The 20,449-nt window shown below is 39.8% G+C and overlaps 1 protein-coding gene across 2 annotated transcripts in view; it reads left to right on the plus strand.

Moving 5' to 3' along the window:
• NME7 (NME/NM23 family member 7) overlaps positions 1-20,449 on the plus strand; it is a 261,819-nt gene that overhangs the window by 176,474 nt on the left and 64,896 nt on the right. The gene's annotated exons all lie outside the window — the stretch shown is intronic.

Consider the following 20,449-nt stretch of genomic DNA (forward strand, 5'->3'; position numbering starts at 1 on the left):
CTTCCTTTTTATGGCCCAGTAATATTCCGTTGTATGCATATACCACATTTTGTTTGTCCATTTGTCAGTTGATGAACATTTGGGTTGTTTCCATCTTTTGACTATTCTGAATAATGCTGCTATGAACATTGTGTCCAAGTTTTTGTGGGGATCTCTGTATATGGCTACAAATACTATTGTTTGCTCATATAACTCCATATTTAATCATTTGAACAGACGTCAGACTGCTTTCTCAAAGCAGCTGTACCATTTTACATCACCACTAACACTACATGAGGGTTTCAGTTTCTCTCCATCCTCACAATACTTGTTTTAACTGACTTTTTGATGTTAGCTCTCCCAGTGGTTTTTATTTGCATTTCCCTGATGACTAATGATGACAAGCATTTTTTCATGTGCTTATTGGCCATTTTATTTCTTCCTTTGAGAAATTATTCAGTTCTCGGATCATTTGTCTTTTTATTACGGATTTGGAAGAGTTCTGTATATATTCTAGATCAGAGTCACTTATGAGATATGTGCTTTGCAAGTATTTTCTCTCACTCTGTGGTTCTCACTTTTGGGATGGTGTCCTTTGAGGGACAAAAGCTTATAATTTTAACAAAGTCTAATCTATGTATTTCTTTTGTTGCTTGTGCTCTTAACGTCATATTTAGGAATCGTTTGCCAAATCCAGGGTCATGAACACTTCACCCCTATGTCTTCTTCTAAAAAATGTATAGTTTTAGTTTTTACTTTTAGGCCTTTATCTGCTTTTAGTTAATTTTTGCATATGGTGTGCAATGCCTTTGCATATGTAAGGATCCAGCTTCATTCTTCGGCTGTGGTTGTCCAGTTGTCCCAGCGTCATTTGTCAAAAAGACTATTGTTTCCCCATTGGAGGGTTTTTATTTTACACCCTTGTTAGGAATCAGTTGACAGTAGATGTATGGGTTCACTTCTGGACTCCCAATTTTGTCCCCTTGATCTACAGGTCTGTCCTTCTGTTACGTATACATTTGATTTTGAAGCATTTAAAGAATGTTGGCATCCAAGAAGATATATGATGTGGATTTTTTTCAGTTTTTGAATAATATACAATTTGATAGTCATGATTCTGGAGCTTACCAGACATCACAAATAACGATTCATCCAGAATCACATGTTTCAATATGAGTAGGAATATGAATATGAATTCCAGGTACTACGTAAACCTGGAGTTTTTCTAAATATTAATCATAGTTTTTATTTTCAGAAGTTACATATTTTTTTCCAAAGTTTTTTTTTTTTTTTGAATTTGTAAAGCAGTTAGGTCTACAGCACTTCACTTGGTCCTCACAATAAATTGGTGAGAGTGCTCGCTTCGGCAGCACATATACTAAAATAAATTGGTGAGAGGTAGATAAGATTATCTGTCGATATTGGCTGTCCTTGTCTTTCTCCTGTTATCTGTAAGGAAATAGAAATATGGAAATATGCGGCGATTTGTCCAGGGTCACCCCACTTACACCAAGTCTGCACAGGTCCCCTTACCCCTTTCTGTCTTCCGACCGCTGCACCTAGATGCTTCTGTACTGCTAGGTGAGGCCGCCACATTTTATCAAAGTCTCTTTATAAAGTAAGAGGGCTGCATCCTGAGATCGTGAATCTCCAGTTCTCGCACCAGCTAGCAAATAACTCGCTCCGTGCTGATGTGTCATTCACCAGTAGGAAATGACAGAGCCACATGTTATGTTGGAGGCTGAGCAGCCTGGTGGGATGCACCCACTCGCTAAGTAATGTCTCCCACTGACCACCCTCTGCAACATCCCACATCAGTGGGTGTCACACACCTTTGGTATTCTTAAGCAGCTGAATCCACAAATGTCAAATCTCTAAAGTTGGAGGCTTTTATTTCTTGTGGAAGCGTCCTAATGATTCTCCAAGCTGTGGTTCCTTTCTCAAAACAATTCTTCATTACTGCTTTTATTTATTCAACCAAAGCACCAAGTATTTTTTGTGTCAGGCAATGCTAGCCCAGGGGATATGGCAGTGGAGGGGAAAAGAAAGACAAAACCCCCTGCCCTCACAGAGTTTTTGTTCTAATGGGGAGACAGAAAATACACAAATAAGTAAAAGAAGGCAACAGGGAAATGGGGAGTGCTTTCCGCGACAACCTCTGAAGACCCATGGTGAACATGACCTTCACAGGTGCTACTGTTACAAGGTCAATCGAAAGAAATGGTTGTGCTTCAAATGAGCACTGCAGCGTGACTGGCGAAAGAGAAATTAGGAGTAACATGAAAAACAGAATAGAATTATTAGAATATCTCAAGGCAGGATTCTTATAGCACATTTAGCTTATTTGGACAACGATGCCATCCATGTATGATAATGCTTTTCTTGCAGAAATCCAAATTGGTATTTAGTCGTATCAACTTATGGTGCTTGCACATCTCATCTAAAGGAGACCTCACCTGCCCTGCCCCTGGCAGCACCTTGACCTTCCCAGCCGCTTATCCTAACCTATTTTGTTTTAGTCATTTCTATGTTAAGTATTATCTTCTCAACACTGCACCATTTACCTATTAAACACATTAATTTGTGTATCTTCTCCCACTAGAAGGTGGGAGAAACTCCAGGAAGGAAAGGTTTTTTTTTATTATTTTCACGGTTACATTCAGACAAGTATCTTATTTAACTTAATTAAGTTCCCATTTTGCGTTGCTGAAATATACATCTCCTGTGCTATTTCTTATGGCTGCTATATCTGGTCATTGACCCAGAAGCTTTGTGCTCCTCTCTAACTCTCATGTCCTTCAAGAAAGATTATCTAGTGCCCATTTTACTTGTTTGTTTGTTTATTTTCGCGCGGGCATGCGAGAGAGGGAGAGCGAAAGAGAGAGAGAGAGAGAGAGAGAGAGAGAGAGACAGACAGACAGACAGACAGACAGCATAAGGAGGGGAGGGACAGAGAGAGGGGGACATAGAATATGAAGCAGGCTCCAGGCTCTGAGCTAGCTGTCAGCACAGAGCCAGACGCGGGGCTCGAATCCATGAACTGCGAAATCATGACCTGAGCCAAAGTCAGACACTTAACTGTCTGAGCCACCCAGGCGCCCCTGTTTATTTATTTTTAAAGTTTATTTATTTTGAGAAAGAGAGCATGAGCAGGGGAGGGGGAAAGAGAATGAATGAATGAATGAATGAATGAGTGAATGAATGAATCAATCAGTCAATCCCAAGCAGGCTCCATGCTGTCAACTCAGTCTCACAAACCTTGAGATCATGACCTGAGCCAAAAGCAAGAGTCGGACACTTAACCGACTGAGCCACCCAGGCGCCCCTCTGGTGCCAGTCATAGAAGTGAAGAATAATCTCAAGACTCAGGTTTTTTAAAATCTTTTTTTTTTTTTTTTTTTTTTTAATTTTTTTTTTTCAACGTTTATTTATTTTTGGGACAGAGAGAGACAGAGCATGAATGGGGGAGGGGCAGAGAGAGAGGGAGACACAGAATCGGAAACAGGCTCCAGGCTCTGAGCCATCAGCCCAGAGCCCGACGCGGGGCTTGAACTCACGGACCGCGAGATCGTGACCTGGCTGAAGTCGGACGCTTAACCGACTGCGCCACCCAGGCGCCCCTTAAAATCTTTTTTAAGTGTCTTTTAATTTTCTTATAGAAGACATGTTTCTTTTAAAAATTGAAGCTAGGATTTGAACTCTGTTCTGCCCGGTTCCAGTTTGAATTTTTTTTATGATTCAAAAATCTCAATATTTCTCAAAATTTAATTGCCTATAATGCAAGAAACATATTTTGCACCTAAGAATATACCTCTCCTGTCGGGTTGGTCTCCAGTCTCTTCACTGTGGTTGCTGTCTGTGATAACAGTACCAATAAATATTTTAAACACGAGAGTAGTGTCATTCTAGTCGCCATTCTCCAAAGATGAGTTCTGTGACATTCCATTTCATTTCAGTAACCCTTCATGAAACTGTTACCCATGCCACTTTTTTAAAGACACTTGCCCCTGTGTCTTTTTGGAGTTGGGACTTTTCCTGACTCTCCTCCTGGTATTTTGAATTTTGTTTTCCCTGCAAAGCTTTTGCCTTTGCTTGCTCCTCTGGCTAAGCACTCTGTCCTCCTCTCTACTCTCACCCCCAGCTCCTTGTCCCTTGCCTTTTATTCCATAGGTGCCACCTTGGTCCCTACAGGGATTTGAAACTTTCAATAATTACCTTCTTTCTAACATAATGGACCTTTTCCTTTTCCTTTTGTTTTTGTTTTTGTTCTTGTCATTTTTTTTGGGGGGGGGGGGTGTCTGTAATTTTGGCATTTAATTGGTTTTCATTTTCACATTCCTTCTACCAGCAGTGTTTGCTTCACCTTTTTCTAGTACATTTATCTGAATCATTCTCACAAGAAGTTTTTCCTTTCAGTCTCTTGTTTCCCTCTCACTTATTTTCATTTTTATTTAAAACAAAAATCCTCCCTAGTGATTTTTATACTTTTTCTTGGCCGCATTCACTGTTTTTCTATCAAATACTTTAAGATCTCTTAGCGTAATATTTTACCTCTTTTTTTTTTCTTTCTGTTTTCTTTTTCTTCATACAGGAATTCACTTATTCCGAGTTATTTCCAGAAATAACCATATTCCGATCAGACATGTCCTCATCACAGTCAGAAGGAGGGGCTAGAGTTTCCCCAAAGCAGTGCAGCACCAGGGATGGGGCACAGCCACCAGCTGGAGCGGCTAGCATTTTAAAATCCCAAGAGGTAGTAACATGTGCCAGGCCTTATCTCGCTAATGCACATGTGCTGCTTGTCAGTTTCAAATGTCAGCCCCTGGTGGTATTACTTAAAGACAGTAGGCTTTGTGTTGAGATAGAAAGAAAATATTTTTAAACCTTGAGACCCTGGGAAATTACCATTTTTGGACAAGAACTTGCCTGCCACCTTCCCAGTCTATCAGTAGGTAAAAGCCGCTCACACCAGAGCCAGGTTCGAGCCCAGGATCAGTTACAGTTGGCACGGAGAGTAATGAGCCATGGTATTCTCAGGATGTTGTTAGTAAGGCATTTTATTTATATCTCAGTGAGACAGTCCTGCCGCTTGCGAGGCCAGATCGAGAGGGACTTTGGGGGCCCTTAAACGTAACCATGCAGACAAGTGCCACTTTTTTACCTTCGTATATTGATTTTTGACTGCTGGCGTTAGATAGCAAAACAGTAATCATTGCTCCTCTCTAGTAAGTATAGGCACGATTCTTTCAAAAATACTTAATTAAAATATAATGAAAATGTTAACTCACAGTGCATGTAATGTAGGAATTGACTATTTATAAAAGAATTCTGTACTTTCCAATAGGAGTCCTTTCATTAGGGCTTCAAAAAAGAACTTGCCTTATATTTTAAGTTAAACCTACATTTAACACATTCAATGTGAAAAGTGAAATACATATATATGGGTAAAACAGCCATGGCCTCTCTCCCAGAAGGCTGTACATTTCAGAATGAAGCATGTGATCTCATAAGATGCCTCCATTATCTTCTGAAGCTTTGATACCTGATCAGAATGTTATTTTCAAGTTGCTGTAACTAAGTTGTTCAGACTCCATAGTTTCTCCTGACCTTGCTCATGCCTCAGAGCGCTGGGTATGTGAAATTTACAAAGCTGCTACAGAGTAAATCTATGCAAAGTAGGGTTGAGAATGCCATACTCCCCGTTTTCCTCTTTTCCAGGCACCGTCCTTCCTGTAAGACCGTATGAACTGCCCCAACCTTGAGCAATGTTTGCGTTCCTTTAAACTATTACACCATTGATCGTCTACACTTATCATCTGTCAGTTACCATGTGCTCCTTGTATAGTTTATCTTCTTTTTTTAAGCTTATTTACTTTGAGAGAAAGCGCATGCACATACATGCAAGCAGAGAAAAGAGAGAGAATTCCAGGCAGGCACCTCACTTGTCAGCCCAGAGCCCGTCGAGGGGAACCGGATGCTCAACCGACCAAGCCACCAGGTGCCCCTGTATACGTTTATATTTTATGAACAGTCCTCACCCCCCGGTCTGGATACTAATTAGGGGACCTGTGTCACACCTCGTTGGTGTCTCCAATACCAGAAAAATGTTCTAACACAGTGCTTCTTCAGCTTTCTGAGGAAACCCCGAAGATCCTGTTGAATTGCAGAGTGTGATTCAGTCATTCTGAGGTGGGGCCTGAAATTCTGCATTCCTGACAAACTCAGGTGACGCGCGCGTAGCTGGTCTGCAGGCCAAACGTCAAGCACCAAGTCTCTGGCAGACTTTTGGCTACTGCCTGTTGGTGATGCTCTTTGTTTCAAAAAAGGAAAAAGGATTTAAATTTTGTTAAATGCTTCATTCGTCTGCAATATGAAAATAGCAGTAAGAAGTGAACATAGATTTAAGGCAATTTCTGTGAATAATTGAAGATGTGGGATGTCTTTTTCATTTCTGATTTGTCTCTCTGATCTAGAGTAATGGGCTTAAGCTTATCCATTTTAATAGATACCAGACTGAACAAGATTATATGTAAATAGCTTCTACTTCTGGCTTCACTAGACTTGGGCTCAAAAGCAAAAGCCTTTATAACCCATTTCTAGTCATCTGAGTTATCCAGTCTTTTTCTAACTTTTGCTCTTATTGAAGACATCTAGCTTTGAGGAGCACCGATAGAATTTTCCCGGTAAACTCAAATTCTGGGCATATCACATTTGAGGTCAAGAATTATGCATATACTTACTGTAAACCCTATCAAATCTTTCCTTCCCTTTTTTTTTTTTTTTTTTTTTTTGATAGAATTCAGACAAGATCAGGTGCGTTCCGGGCGGTATGGCCTTAGACCCCTTTATTAATGGAAATCAAAAGCAGTACATTAAGAATTACCAACAAGCAATGAATCTGAGTCCCAGCGCTTTAATGGCAACCAAGAACCCCAGGTTCCTTATTGCAGAGTACATTGTGGATTCCTGCTTGCTTCCTCAAATTGAGACCGCATTACAGATTGTCTCCGAGATTTATGTGACTTCAGACTCTGCCAATATTAAAGTATCCAAATGGCTCTGTTTTCTGGTTCTTTTGATAGAAACAGTTCACTTGCTTCTTTCCTGTGAAATGTACCAGAGTTGCTTGGTGTGAGTCTAGCTGGCCCACACTTGTTTTCTGTTGCCTCTCGCCCCAGTAAATGTCCTTCCATAACACGATAATTAAGAGCTGTGTCGTGTTCCAGCATATGATTAGTTAGCCAGTCCCCTGCTGTTGATATTTTCAAGTGTTTTATGTCAAGGACATTGCTGAGACCGGATTTATAAACAGATGTTTGCACTAGCTTTTTATTATTACCTTAGAATAAGTTCTTACCGGTGAAATTGCTGGGTGAGAAGATCAAAGGTGTGTGTTCTTTGTAGTCTGTCTTGCCCTTTCTCTACTACCATGGTGGTTTAACAGACTTTAATGATTACGTGGTTTCCTTTGCAAAATATTTTCTCCGAATAGCAACACTTATGTCGGTTTCTGAAGTGCATGAATATATAAAAGATTTATATAATGTTTGGAAACTAATTAACCTGAGGAGATAGTAAACAGTAGGCATTACAAAGATCAGCGTTCATCAGCTTGGCTTACCAGCACATACTGCTTAGTTCTGCTATGGTCTCGTCACGTTTGAGACACTGGGTTGTACAAATGATACGTAAAGCAACTCACACATGTATTCTGACTGAGGATGAATGACTTTTTCCCAAAGCAATAATTTGTCTTTTAATTTTTTCCTCTCATGCAGAGAATTTTACTTGGTATGTATGTATGTATGTATACTTTCAGTCAAGACCACCAAAAAGAATGTAAGAACAGGAAATCTGCTTAACTGTTTCTATTAGTTTAGGGAGTGCTTGGACTAACGAATCTTGACAGTCCACTAATTTCTGTTAAATAAATTAAATTATATTTCAAAACTAGCTTTTTATCATATTTTAAAAGCATAATTGGGGCGCCTGGGTGGCGCAGTCGGTTAAGCGTCCGACTTCAGCCAGGTCACGATCTCGCGGCCCGTGAGTTCGAGCCCCGCGTCAGGCTCTGGGCTGATGGCTCAGAGCCTGTGCCTGTTTCCGATTCTGTGTCTCCCTCTCTCTCTTCCCCTCCCCCGTTCATGCTCTGTCTCTCTCTGTCCCAAAAATAAATAAACGTTGAAAAAAAAATTAAAAAAAAAAAAAAAAAGCATAATTATATAAATGATAATATTTTATTTTTTTAAGTTTTTATATATTTACTTGAGAGAGAGAGACAGCATGAGTGAGGGAGGGACAGAGAAAGAGGGAGAGAAAGAGAATCCCAAGCAGGCTCTGAGTTGCCAGTGCAGAGCCCAGTGCGGGGCTGGAACTCACAAAACCGCAAGATCGTGACCTGAGCCGAAACCAAGAGTTGGACACTCAACCGGCTGAGCCACCCAGGTGCCCCTAAATGATTACCTTTTAAAAGTGGCTGAATTATATGAGCCCATGTATCATAGAAGCAATTTATGAATATAGAACCCCTTTTGGTATGACTTATTAAATAAAATAAATGGCTGTACAAGTATTTTATGGATTTAAGTAGTTTTATAAAAGAAAATAAATCTTTCACAAGGCAAGATACTTAGCACATGAAATGGCAATTTTATGGTTTTTAAACATTCATTGTTAAGAGCGCATGCAACAAAAACCCTGCAGTTACATATCACTATAAGGGTTGAAAATATCTTAATATCTGTAATTGTCTATTACAAGTTAACTATGTACCTTTAAAAGCTTACAACATTGCCATTAATATATTCATTTATTTATATTAAAGTTCTTTTTTCGTTAGAACTAAAGGTAATTTAGAAACATTTATGCAACATGATAAGGAAAAGAAAGTGAATGAAGAACTCAGTACTGGGAGCAAATGAGACCAGAAATGAGGACAGGTGCATCATCAAGTCCTATATTCTTATTACAGGGAGGCCACAGTGTGGCTCTTAGTTTTTAGGCATCCACAGGATTAGATTACATGACTGACAGTGTCCATGAGATAAACTAATGGCTCACCAACAACTCCTAACTTGTCCTGATACCTAAGAGGAAATTCCTTCATGGATCCCCAAAGAAGGCGCCATGGGATCTAATACTCATGGTCTTTAGTAGCAGCTAGTTTCATAGGCTGTCTTTGTCAGAAGCTGATGGTGTCATCCCAGGGGGTGACAATTTTAAGGGAAATCAGAGTGATTCGATCTTATGTTTTGTTGCAGTAGAGGCTGAAGTTCCAAGTGAAAGGATGTGTTGTTTGTGTTAAAGCAGTCCTTCATACACACTCTTCTTGAAGTCTAATGCTTTGGTAATATGGAGTGGCAGTAAGTTCACGGTTAAACTTCCTGGAAAGTAACTGGAATGTGCTTATTCTGTGTCCCCATGCAAGTACGGATTGGTGTGCTTCCTTAGCCAAGCCAGTGTGCTTGTGGAGATTGAAGAGAATAACACCGACACTCCCTTTAATGGATGGAAAGTCTTTTTTTTTTTTTTTTTTTTAACGTTTATTTATTTTTGAGACAGAGAGAGACAGAGCATGAACGGGGGAGGGTCAGAGAGAGAGGGAGACACAGAATCTGAAACAGGCTCCAGGCTCTGAGCTGTCAGCACAGAGCCCATTGCGGGGCTCGAACTCCCGGACCATGAGATCACGACCTGAGCCGAAGTCAGACGCTTGACCAACTGAGCCACCCAGGCGCCCTTGAATGGATGGAAACTCTTCATGAGGCAGGCCCAGGAGGTACCCCCCAGGAAGGACCTACATTCATTTCCAGCAATTTGCTACATAGAAATTATTTGAACAATCAAGTTGTACAGCATAGATTGTGACTGTATAGTTTTAGCCTGAAATGTTTAAGAGAAAACACGAAACAAGTGTGACCAAATGCTTATCCCTGCCTAAAAAAGAACACCTGCATTCAAACGAAGCAAAACAAAAACGCTCAGTAAATAACCTAGAGAACATTTGTCCTTGAATCATATTTTTTTTTCTAGTGTGCTCTCCAAGATGACCTGGCTACAAGATGTACCTCCAGGTATTAGTATGAATTAACTTGTTACATAGGGAATCAACAAAACCTCCAAAATGAGTAAGAACTATATTGCACATATCCACACCCACAGAGCGATAAAGTAGTCAGGTCCTCAGCCTGTGGGTTCCCATGAATCCTCTCCAAAGAGCTGCAAAATGGTACTGAGAGCCTGGCATTCTGTTTGTGCTGCCATTTTGTTATTTGTACAAGTCCCACGTTCCACTTCATCACCTGCTGGAGAAGTGGTCACAACTCTTCCCTGTGCAGTAGAAATATTTGAGATTCTCCAGTGTAAATTTTGGTCGGGACACTGTCTATATTGCCTAGGCTGCTTCTTCACCCATTTAGAAATTCAATTTGTGGGGGCGCCTGGATGGCTCAGTCGGTTAAGCATCCGACTTCGGCTCAGGTCATGAACTCACGGTTTGTGGGTTCGAGCCCCACGTCGGGCTCGGTGCTGACAGCTCGGAGCCTGCAGCCTGCTTCAGATTCTGTGTCTCCCTCTCTCTCTGCCCCTCCTCTGCTCATGTTCTGTCTCTCTCTCTGTCTTTCAAAAATAAATACATGTTAAAAAAAAACTAAAAAAAAATAAATTCAATTTGTTTGGTATATTTCTATGTTGTACCTATATTTCGAAATGTACTTGTTTCATAAATCATGGTATGTAGTTTTTGGATACTAAAAAACTAAAATTTCTAGAGAAGATTCAAACTAACTCAAACCTCATATATTAAATTCCTCCCTGTGTGAGACGTACCGAATGCTGTGAGGGGTATTAAGATGAACAAGACACAGTCCCCATTTCCAATGGTTGTGTTCTCTCTCAGAGGAGACATTTATAATTGAGTTTTTGTGTGCTCAGTAAATACTAACCAAACACCTAGTGTGTTCTAGACTGTTCTTGGCATTCAGGATTTAGCAGGGAACAAGACTGCCCTGATCAGTACTTTTTTCCTTTTTTTTAAAATTCAAGCCCAACTAACATACAGTGTTATATTAGTTTCAGGTGTATGGTATAAGGATTCAACAATTCCGTACATTTCTCAGTGCCCATCAAGATAAATGTACTCTTAATCTCTTTATCTATTTACCTCATCCCCCTGCCCACTTCCGCTCTGGTCACCACTCGTTCTCTATATTTAAGAGTCTGGCTTTTTGTTTCTCTCTCTCTCTCTCTCTTTATTAATTTGATTTGTTTCTTGAATTCCACATGTGAATGAAAGCATATGGTATTTGTCTTTCTCTGACTTATTTCACTTAGCATTATACTCTCTAGGTCGATCCATGCTGTCCCAAAATGGCAAGATTTCATTCCTTTTTCTGGCTGCAAAATATCATTGTGTGTGTATGTGTGTATATATCCTACATCTTCCCTAACCGTTCATCTATCGATGGATGGATAGCTTAGGTTGTTTTCCTATCTTGGCTATTGTATATAATGCTGCAATAAACATAGGGGTGCATATATCTTTTCAAATTAGTGTTTTTGTTTCTTTGGATAAATGTCCAGCAGTGGAATTATTGGATTATATGGCATTTCTATTTTTAATTTTTTGAGGAATCTCCATACTGTTTTCCACAGCGGCTGCACCAATTTGCATTCCCACCAACAACGTATGAGGGCTTCTTTGTCGAATTGTATACGTTCTTATTTTTTTAATTTTTAATTTATTTTTAAATTTTTTTAGTTTTATTTTTTTATTTTTTAAAATTTACATCCAAATTAGTTGGCATATAGTGCAACAATGATTTCAGGAGTAGATTCCTTAGTGCCCCTTACCCATGGGTCCCATCCCCCCTCCCACAACCCCTCCCATAACCCGCAGTTTGTTCTCCATATTTATGAGTCTCTTCTGTTGTGTCCCCCTCCCTGTTTTTATATTCTTTCTTTTTTTCCCTTCCCTTGTCTGTTTTGTCTCTTAAAGTTCTCATATGAGTGAAGTCATATGATTTTATGTATTTGGGGAATTAACCCCTTATCAGATGTGTCATCTTCTCCCATTCAATAGGTAGCCTTTTCATTTTGTTGGTTTCCTTCACTGTGTAAAAGCTTTTTATCTGATGCAGTGTCAATAGTTTGTTTTTGTTTCTCTTGGCTTAGGAGACATATCTAGAAAACTGTTGCTGTGACAATATCAGAGAAATTACTGCCTGTGTTCTCTTCTGTGATTTTTTATGGTTTCAGGTATCACGTGTAGGTCTTTACTACATTTTGAGTTTATTTTTGAATATGGTATTAGTTCCATTCTTTTACATGTAGCCGTTCAGTTTTCTAAATACCATTTATAGGAGAGACTGTCTTTTTTGCATTGTATGTTCTTGCCTCCTTTTGTCATAGATTAATTGACTGTGTAAGCATACATTTATTTTCTTGGCTCTCTATTCTGTTCCATTGCTCTGTGGCTGTTTTCGTGCCAGTACCATACTGTTTTGATTACTGCTGTTTTCTAGAGCATCTTGAAATCTGGGATTCTGACACCTCCATCTTTGTTCGTCTTCATCAAATTGCTTTGGCTATTTGGAATCTTTTGTGGTTCCATACAGATTGTAGTATTTGTTCTGGTTCTGTGAAAAGCGCTATAGGTATGTTGATGGGGATTGCACTGAGTATATAGATTGCTTTGGGTAGTATGGACATTTTAACAATATTTAATTAATTAATAAAGTTCATTCTGGTCCACGAGTATGGAATGTCTTTCATTTGTTTGTGTCATCTTGAATTTCTTTCCCTGATGTTGTATAGTTTTCAGAGTATAGGTCTTTCACTTCCTTGGTTAAATTTATTCCTAGGTATTTTATTCTTTCTGGTGCAATTGTAAATGGAATTATTTCCCTAATTTCTCTTTCTGCTACTTCGTTATTAGTGTATAGAAAGGCTACCAATTTCTGGGTATTAACTTTGTATCCTGCAACTTTGCTGAATTCATATATTACTTCTAGTAGTTTTTTTGTTGAGTCCTTAGGATTTTGTATGTATAATATCATGTCATCTGCAAATAGTACTGATCAATACCCTTACAGAGAGATAACATAATTCCAGTTTATGACACAAGGTCCATTGCTAAGTACCCTTTGTAGCACAGAGAGTTATTAATTCTAGCTGGGAATTGGGGAATGCTTCATGGAAAGACTTTTCTTCTGGAGGCTTCGAGTTTCACTGACCAGAGAATAAGAGGGAAAACATGCTAGAAGGAATAGCATGAACAAGTTATGGTGAAATAAAAACACATTCCAAATCCGGGAAGAGCGAATAAATGTATTGATAAGCTTCTCCACTCTACTGTGTTTGATGGGCATGTTGATTATCACAGAGTATAGACAGGACTCAATGCAAGTTGTAAAGAAAGGTTCACTGTTAAGGCAAGTAGGTACGTCTTCTGTTATATCCTGGGTCCACAGACAAATTTTGTGTTTCTCTTTCAGTAGCCTTTTTCACGTCTCAATAGTTTCTAAAGCATAAATCGTACAGATTTGTATGAAGTGATGAGGCTAAAAGAATACCTCAGGGCAAAATTGAGAAGCACCTTGAATTACCATACCCTATACACTTGAACTTAGTGGGGAGCCATTGAGGTGATTGAGTCGGAAAAAGCTACCTTGCTGGCCTCCCTTGCCCCTTGCTAAACTAGTTTAAGGCAGTAGTTGTGAAGGATGGAAGAAGTTCACAGAACCTAAAAGATCCTGTGAAGATCCTTGTGCTCCCAGAGCACTTTGCGTTGTGTCTCCAGTAGAGCTTTGGTCACCTCGTGAGGGTGTTCACAGTGGCATGCTGGGTCAGCTCGCACCAGCTCACAAGATCCCCTTGTTAGCACCACTTCCCATCTTCATGTTCTGTCATGGCAGGAGAATTTGAACCACGGAAATGAGCAAACAATACAAATCAGTTTATGGTTTATGTTTTGGTTTTGGACAGCTCTTTGTTAAACAATTCCTAGAACGTCGCTAGCTGTTTATTTACTTGACGTCTTGTAAGACTGTGACTTCTTAGAATAGAAATGTTCAGTTAAACTTTATTTCCTTACCTCTGGCCCCAGTACCTCACATATTATAGGTATCAATGCTCATTGAATAAATGGAGGGGGAAATTAACAAATGAGATTAGCAAATTAGGTAATGACTAACTGGTTGCGTGGAATGAATGAAATTGTTAGAAATAGTTTGAAATTCACTAGCCTGAACATTTGGGAGGGTAGTGATACCACCAGGAATGAAGGAAGATTTTTTTTTAATGTGTTTAAAAATTTTATTAATTTTTATTTATTTTAGAGAGAGAGAGAGAGAAAGCATGAACAGGGGAGGGGCAGAGAGAGACACACACACAGAATTCAAAGCAGGCTCCAGGCTCTGAGCTGTCAGCACAAAGCCCGATGCGGGGCTCGAACCCACGAACCACAAGATCATGACCGGAGCCGAAGTCGGACTCTCAACCGACTGAGCCACCCAGGCGCCCCTGTGAAGGAGAGATTTTGAACTGGCACCTGAGCGTGCAGGGTGTAGTGGAAGATAATTACTTGGGAACATGTGCTGGAGGTGCTAGAAGACCAGAATTGGACGTGCCAGCATTCATTCTAATTGTTGAATGACAGTTTTGAAATTACTTTTTCTTTGGTTTTCTAAAATACTCAACTATGCGGACTGAAGTTCAAAGTTATTTGTTAAGAGAAAAAAAAGCTGCTTGACCATCTGACTTTTTTTTTTTTAATGTTTATTTATATTTGAGAGAGAGAGAGCGAGAGCACAAGTGGGTGAGGGGCAGAGAGAGAGAGATGGAGACACAGAATCCCAAGCAGGCTCCAGGCTCTGAGCTGTCAGCACAGAGCCTGACATGGGGCTGGAACCCACGAACCATGAGGTCATGACCTCAGTCAAAGAAGTCAGCCACTCAACCAGCTGAGCCATCCAGGTGCCCGAGCCTCTGACTCTTGATTTCAACTCTGGTAATGATCTCGTGGTTTGTGAGATTGACCCCCACGTGGTGGCCTGTGCTGAGGGTGGAGCCTGATTGGGATTCTTTCTCCCTCTCTCTCTGCCCCTCCCCTGCTACCCTGCTCTTTTGTCTCTGTCTCTCTCTCTCTCTCTCTCTTCCTCTTTGTCTTTCTCATTCTCTTTCTGTTTCCCTTTCCCTTTCCCTTTCTCTTTCTTTCTTCCTCTCTGTCTCTCTTCAAAATAAATTTAAAAAAAAGAAAGAAAGAAAAAGAATTGTTTTATTCCAGCAATAGAAGAGAAAGTCGGATTTCTATAAGGCATTCCGAGCATTGCTTTGGCAGAGAAAAGGAGAGATCAGATAGTCTGGAAGAGAATGAGGAAATGGAATTATTTTTTTCTATGTAAATTTTGTATTCTAAGATGATAGTTTATGAATCTGCTACAGAGAAAGTGAATTTCAGGGGATTAAAGTTACCTCTTAGAATATAAATCCCAAAGAAAAGTTTTTCTTTTCAAAAAAGCTGTTACCATTTGGGACACTTGGGTGACTCAGTCGGTTAAGCGTCCGACTTCAGCTCAGGTCATGATCTCACAGTTTGTGGGTTCGAGCCCTGCGTCGGGCTCTGTGTTGACAGCTCAGAGGCTGGACCCTACTTCGGATTCTGTGTCTCCCTCTCTTTCTTCCTTCCCCCACTTGCACTCTGTCTCTCTGTCTGTCTCTCCCCCCCCCCTCAAAAATAAAGAAACATTAAAAACAAATTTGTATAAAAAAAAAGCTGTTACTGTTAAAGACTAAAGATGGGAAAAAATCTAAAATTACCTTTTTACAATAAAGACTTGGGGAAAGAATACAAGATACTTCTGAGAGCAACAACACTTATCTGAATTATCTAAGTAAAGGGGCATTCTGATTTATCAGGTATTCTCATTCATAGAAAAATTCAATGTATTTTGTGCACAAATGAGTACTTGTGAAAAAAAAAAACAATCCGGAAAATAATGATGACATTGTAACTATGGTGAACAGTTTATTATTTGCTTTCTAAATGAGGCTCTTGCCTCAAGATCCTATGTAAGAATGTGATTTATTCCATTCTAGAGCAATAGCAGTAATAGAGAAGTTCAAATAAGCTGAAAGATGATTAACTATAATGTGAGCTCTAATATTTAGGGTGAGTTGGTCCTTTGTACACTGTGGATATTCACCAGAAGATAAAGTAGCCCTTCCGGAAATTTAGGTGTGTCTTAATATACCGACTGGAAATTCACTTGTGAGCATGCTTCTACGCCTAATGCCACTCTGGCGGATGGCTCCCATCTCATATTCACCTTGTGGTGTCCTGTATCTGTGATGAAACAGCAGTGTCATCTTCAATCACGGTCACAGAAGAAGTCACTCGCAGAGCTGTGGGATTAGTGCTGAGAGTTCTTGATTCCATTCTGAGACAGGTGTGGCCTAGTTTGAGCAAATCTGATCTACAAACCCATCAGTTCGCAAAACAGATAAATTAAGGAGTGGTTACTTTCATTTCAAAAGGATTTGCTGCAGGGTTCCTTACAACAGGCGTATCTAAAGGGTGTAATATACCCAAAAGCCCACTGGATTATTAGTAACCAAGAGGTCTAGTTTCTCTACTGGCTAATTAACCAGATTAATGAAGTGTATATATTTGAACATGTAGTCATTTCCTTCGTTTATTCACTCCTGCACTAAATCATTACTACTGTTAACTCAGTGAATCTTTCATGAGCGTTCTCTGTGTGTTAGATATACAACCGTCGTAGTCCTTGTCCTTAAGGCATTTATAGATGCAAGAGTGAAACAGATGTGGAAACAAATCACTAGAGTCAGTTTTTGATGGTGGAGGCAACTGGCCTGTTGGGAGACCAGTGTGGTCTAAACAAGGTGAGAGAGTGAATTGTAGGGGTAGACCCATGGCAACGTTAAAGGGAATCGTAAGCAGGCCTTGGGCAGCTTAGGAAATTAAGAGTCTGCCCAAAGTGGTTGATCTTTGTATACAGTCTTTCTTCAGTGCTTGACAGGAAGTCTAAGACTGTCCGTAGAACCAGGTTATCCACACCTATAAAAGGTGAAAATGGTCTGCATTATCAACGCAACAGGGGATTGTGAGGTGCATATGAAATGTTATGTCTTTTTAAAAATGAAAGTACAAGGTAAGTGCTTCATTGTTAGCTGTAATTTTAGGAGTTTATTTATAATATTACGAAGGTGATGACTGTATCTACTGTTGGGTGCCTCCAACTTGGCCAGACACTTTTAGACATTTGAGGGGCGTTATCATTCAGCTGAGTCCAGTGTGCTGAACCTCGGCCTTTAAAACACCAAGATATTTCCACTAACTGTTGAAATTTATGTTGCTAGTCTAATATATGACATATATAATATAATGTGAAATTTTGTAAGCTTTCCTGTTTTATAATTTGAAACACACCTATACTAAGATGAGTCTGTTAGACCACTGGAACTATTGATTTCAAGGTCACCGTACCTGCATCTAAGCCAGAAGTTGCTGCTGCTGCCTCCACTGCTGCCACCTGCACTGACTGTCATGGAATCTGGTGACTTAGGCACTCAGTCTGGCCACCACAACTGCCTCCAGACCCTTGTGTGTCCCACCCGAACTTGCAGTAGCAACACCAGCAGGTAGATGGCCTGTGTTCAGTTCTGCCTTCCAGATCTCATTGGTAGGACATAATTTACATGAAGGACTCTAGCCAAGAGGGCGCCTAGAGAATGTAGTTTTTTATATTTCTAGCCTCCATCTAGAAGGAGGATAGGAGTGAAGGGTTGAGAGAGCCAGGCTGTAGAATCTGCCCGATCTTATTTATGTTGCTTATTCTGAACCATTTGTAAGGTCCATGAACTTCTTGCGAAGAGGGAGAAAAACTTCGGAGCCAGAATATTCAAAGAGAAAGTTTGTGTTTTCACGCCTGAGCTAGGAAAGGGCCTGGTGGCTTTGAAAACTGGAAGAGGTGGAAGTGACTAGATTACTTCAAGTGCAGGTGGAGAAGTAAGCAGGAATCTGATCATGTAGACTTTTCTAAAGCGTGTTAGAATTTTAGGTTTTCTCTTAAGAGAAGCATCTCAGGTAGGGAAATGGTATAATTCAATTTGCATTGTATAGCCTCACTATGATTGCTTTCTGTAGCATATATGTAGGATCTAGGAGACTGCATAAACCAGGAAGAGTGAAATCTAAGAGATCAATAGTCTAGGCAAGAGAATATGGTGGCAGAGTGGAGGAACAGAGAAATAGACTGATGTGGACTATATTTCAGCATTTTATTGACAGGACTTTGTAATAAATTGGGCGATAGAGGTGTCAAGAATGGGTCCCAGCTATTTCATTGTTTTGTCCCTTTAGGGGAGTTTCCAGGTATTGAGCTCTAAGTTTTTTTAGGAGCGTCAAAGAAGATTGTGTCACAATTCTCTATTTTATCAGGATGGGGTAGACTGTGGGGAGCGCTTCTTTTTGGGGGAGAGACTGAGGATGCCTTTCAAGTTTCTCAGTAGTAATGTGACTCCACTTCAAAGGTTACGTCTCCTAAATGCAGCATTTAGGAAAGCCAGAATATAGGAAAATATTTACCAGAAAGTTATGTCGTTTTCCTCTCTACTAACGTGTATATGTTCACAGACGTGATGTAAATGTGTCCATGTGGGTTTTGCTAAAATATGAAGTAATTTACCTAAAAGTGACTAAGAGATTTGCCCAACTATTTGAAAAGAGAACAAAGGGATCATCATTTTTTATTTAGAAATAGCACGTGTATCAGCCAGTGCCTATTGTTGGTAAGGTAGCAAACAGCTCAGTAAGAGGCCGTGATGAGTATGGCATGTGGTCTGTTGAAGCCTAGTGCAAAAGACAAGATTGAATTGTCTAAATGTTTTACCTGAAGTCCCATTTAATTATCACCCTCTTCAGGTCCTATAAATTTCGATTACATCTAATTTCTGCCTAATGAAAAGTGAGATGTGAAGCCTTTCATGGGTTCCCAAGCCACATGTTTTAATGATTCCTCATATTTAAGCAAATCACGTGGTCTCCAAAGCTAATGAGATGAGTGTATTTACTGTGAATTCTCTGAGGGTTCACTCAGTGAGACTAATACATAAGTAGTTGAATTTAATTTTGCAGTTACTCTTTTTGAGTCCTGTGCATAGGTTCTAGAAGGATCCTAGATTTGCAAAAAGTAGCCTTTGGATCTCCTCTCTGGTTCCTTCTCCTACTTCTAAGCCCTCCAGTGTTCCATTATCATGTTTTAGTTGTGAATTAGTCTCGTATTGCTCATGTCCCAGGAATATAAAACTGTAAAGTTAATATCAAGTTTCATGCAAATGGAAAAGCATTTGAGGGTCAGATTTGGTGGGGTGTTTTTGAAGTACCAGAGGAGTCAAGGAGAGAACTAAGCATGTACTTTTTAACATGATAGGACTTGTTGGCTAAAAGCATGAATATTTTCTGCTTTCAATATGGTGGCTGCTTCATTGGTCTTTGAAAGTTCTATTACCCTTATTGTCTATGAAATGAGGGCAATGTATAATGATTTTCTGTTTTGTTTCACAGCTACTTTAGGTTTGCCAAGACCTATGCTCATTCCTCTTTTAATGTGTATCCATTTGTCTATATCATTGCTAATATGGTTACCCTATAGTTTATAGAAGACTTTTTTCTTTTACTTAGAATTTTTTCAAAATTAGACCAATGACCAGGTGTGCTTTTCCACCACGTGCCACTCATTATATGAATATATTCCATAGCTGATCATTAAGTTGTCGTTCTCAAAGGCTCTATAATCAGCAAATTGCACAAATCTCTTCCCAGTTCACCTCTTAAGTGGAAGGTCATTTTCACTCTTGCATATCTCTGTCATATTGTAGAGAACAGAAACAGTGTGGCTTTCTGTGGAAGCAGTTTTTCTGTGTCCAGACTTATTTTATGAGTCTGACTTATAATTCAATAAACAATATTTACAATGCACACAATAAAAGAATAATTACATAAATCTTCTCTCGTTTGTTTTCAGTATTTAGCTAGTCACCATTCTTACTTAGTGCATTGTTTCCATGTCTTAGATTTAGAGGTCATTCCTTAAGGCAGAATTCTTCTGGCACCACCCCCTCCGCTCCCCCTCCCCCGCAGGATTACCAGAGCGGAATTTTTAGTCCTTATGGGGAGCCGTGTAATAACCAAGCATTTGACTTGATGGAGCTCAGCAGGCCAGGTTGTGGTGGCAGACAGATCTGCCAGGAGTTTGGTAGAGTTTGAAAGACTGCCGACCTTCTAAATGCGAGTAAATGTGGGGCTTTCAAGAGTCTCATTTGCTCAGCATAACCCATCACTTACTAAAACTGCAGTAACTTTAAACAGTTATTTAGGATATGTAAATTGCGTGTTGGTACCTCTTGTTGCTTTTATGTATCTGATATTCATTTCCGCTTCTTCAGACGG

Source organism: Leopardus geoffroyi, chromosome C3, assembly GCF_018350155.1.
Source record: "Leopardus geoffroyi isolate Oge1 chromosome C3, O.geoffroyi_Oge1_pat1.0, whole genome shotgun sequence".
Lineage (NCBI taxonomy): Eukaryota > Metazoa > Chordata > Mammalia > Carnivora > Felidae > Leopardus > Leopardus geoffroyi.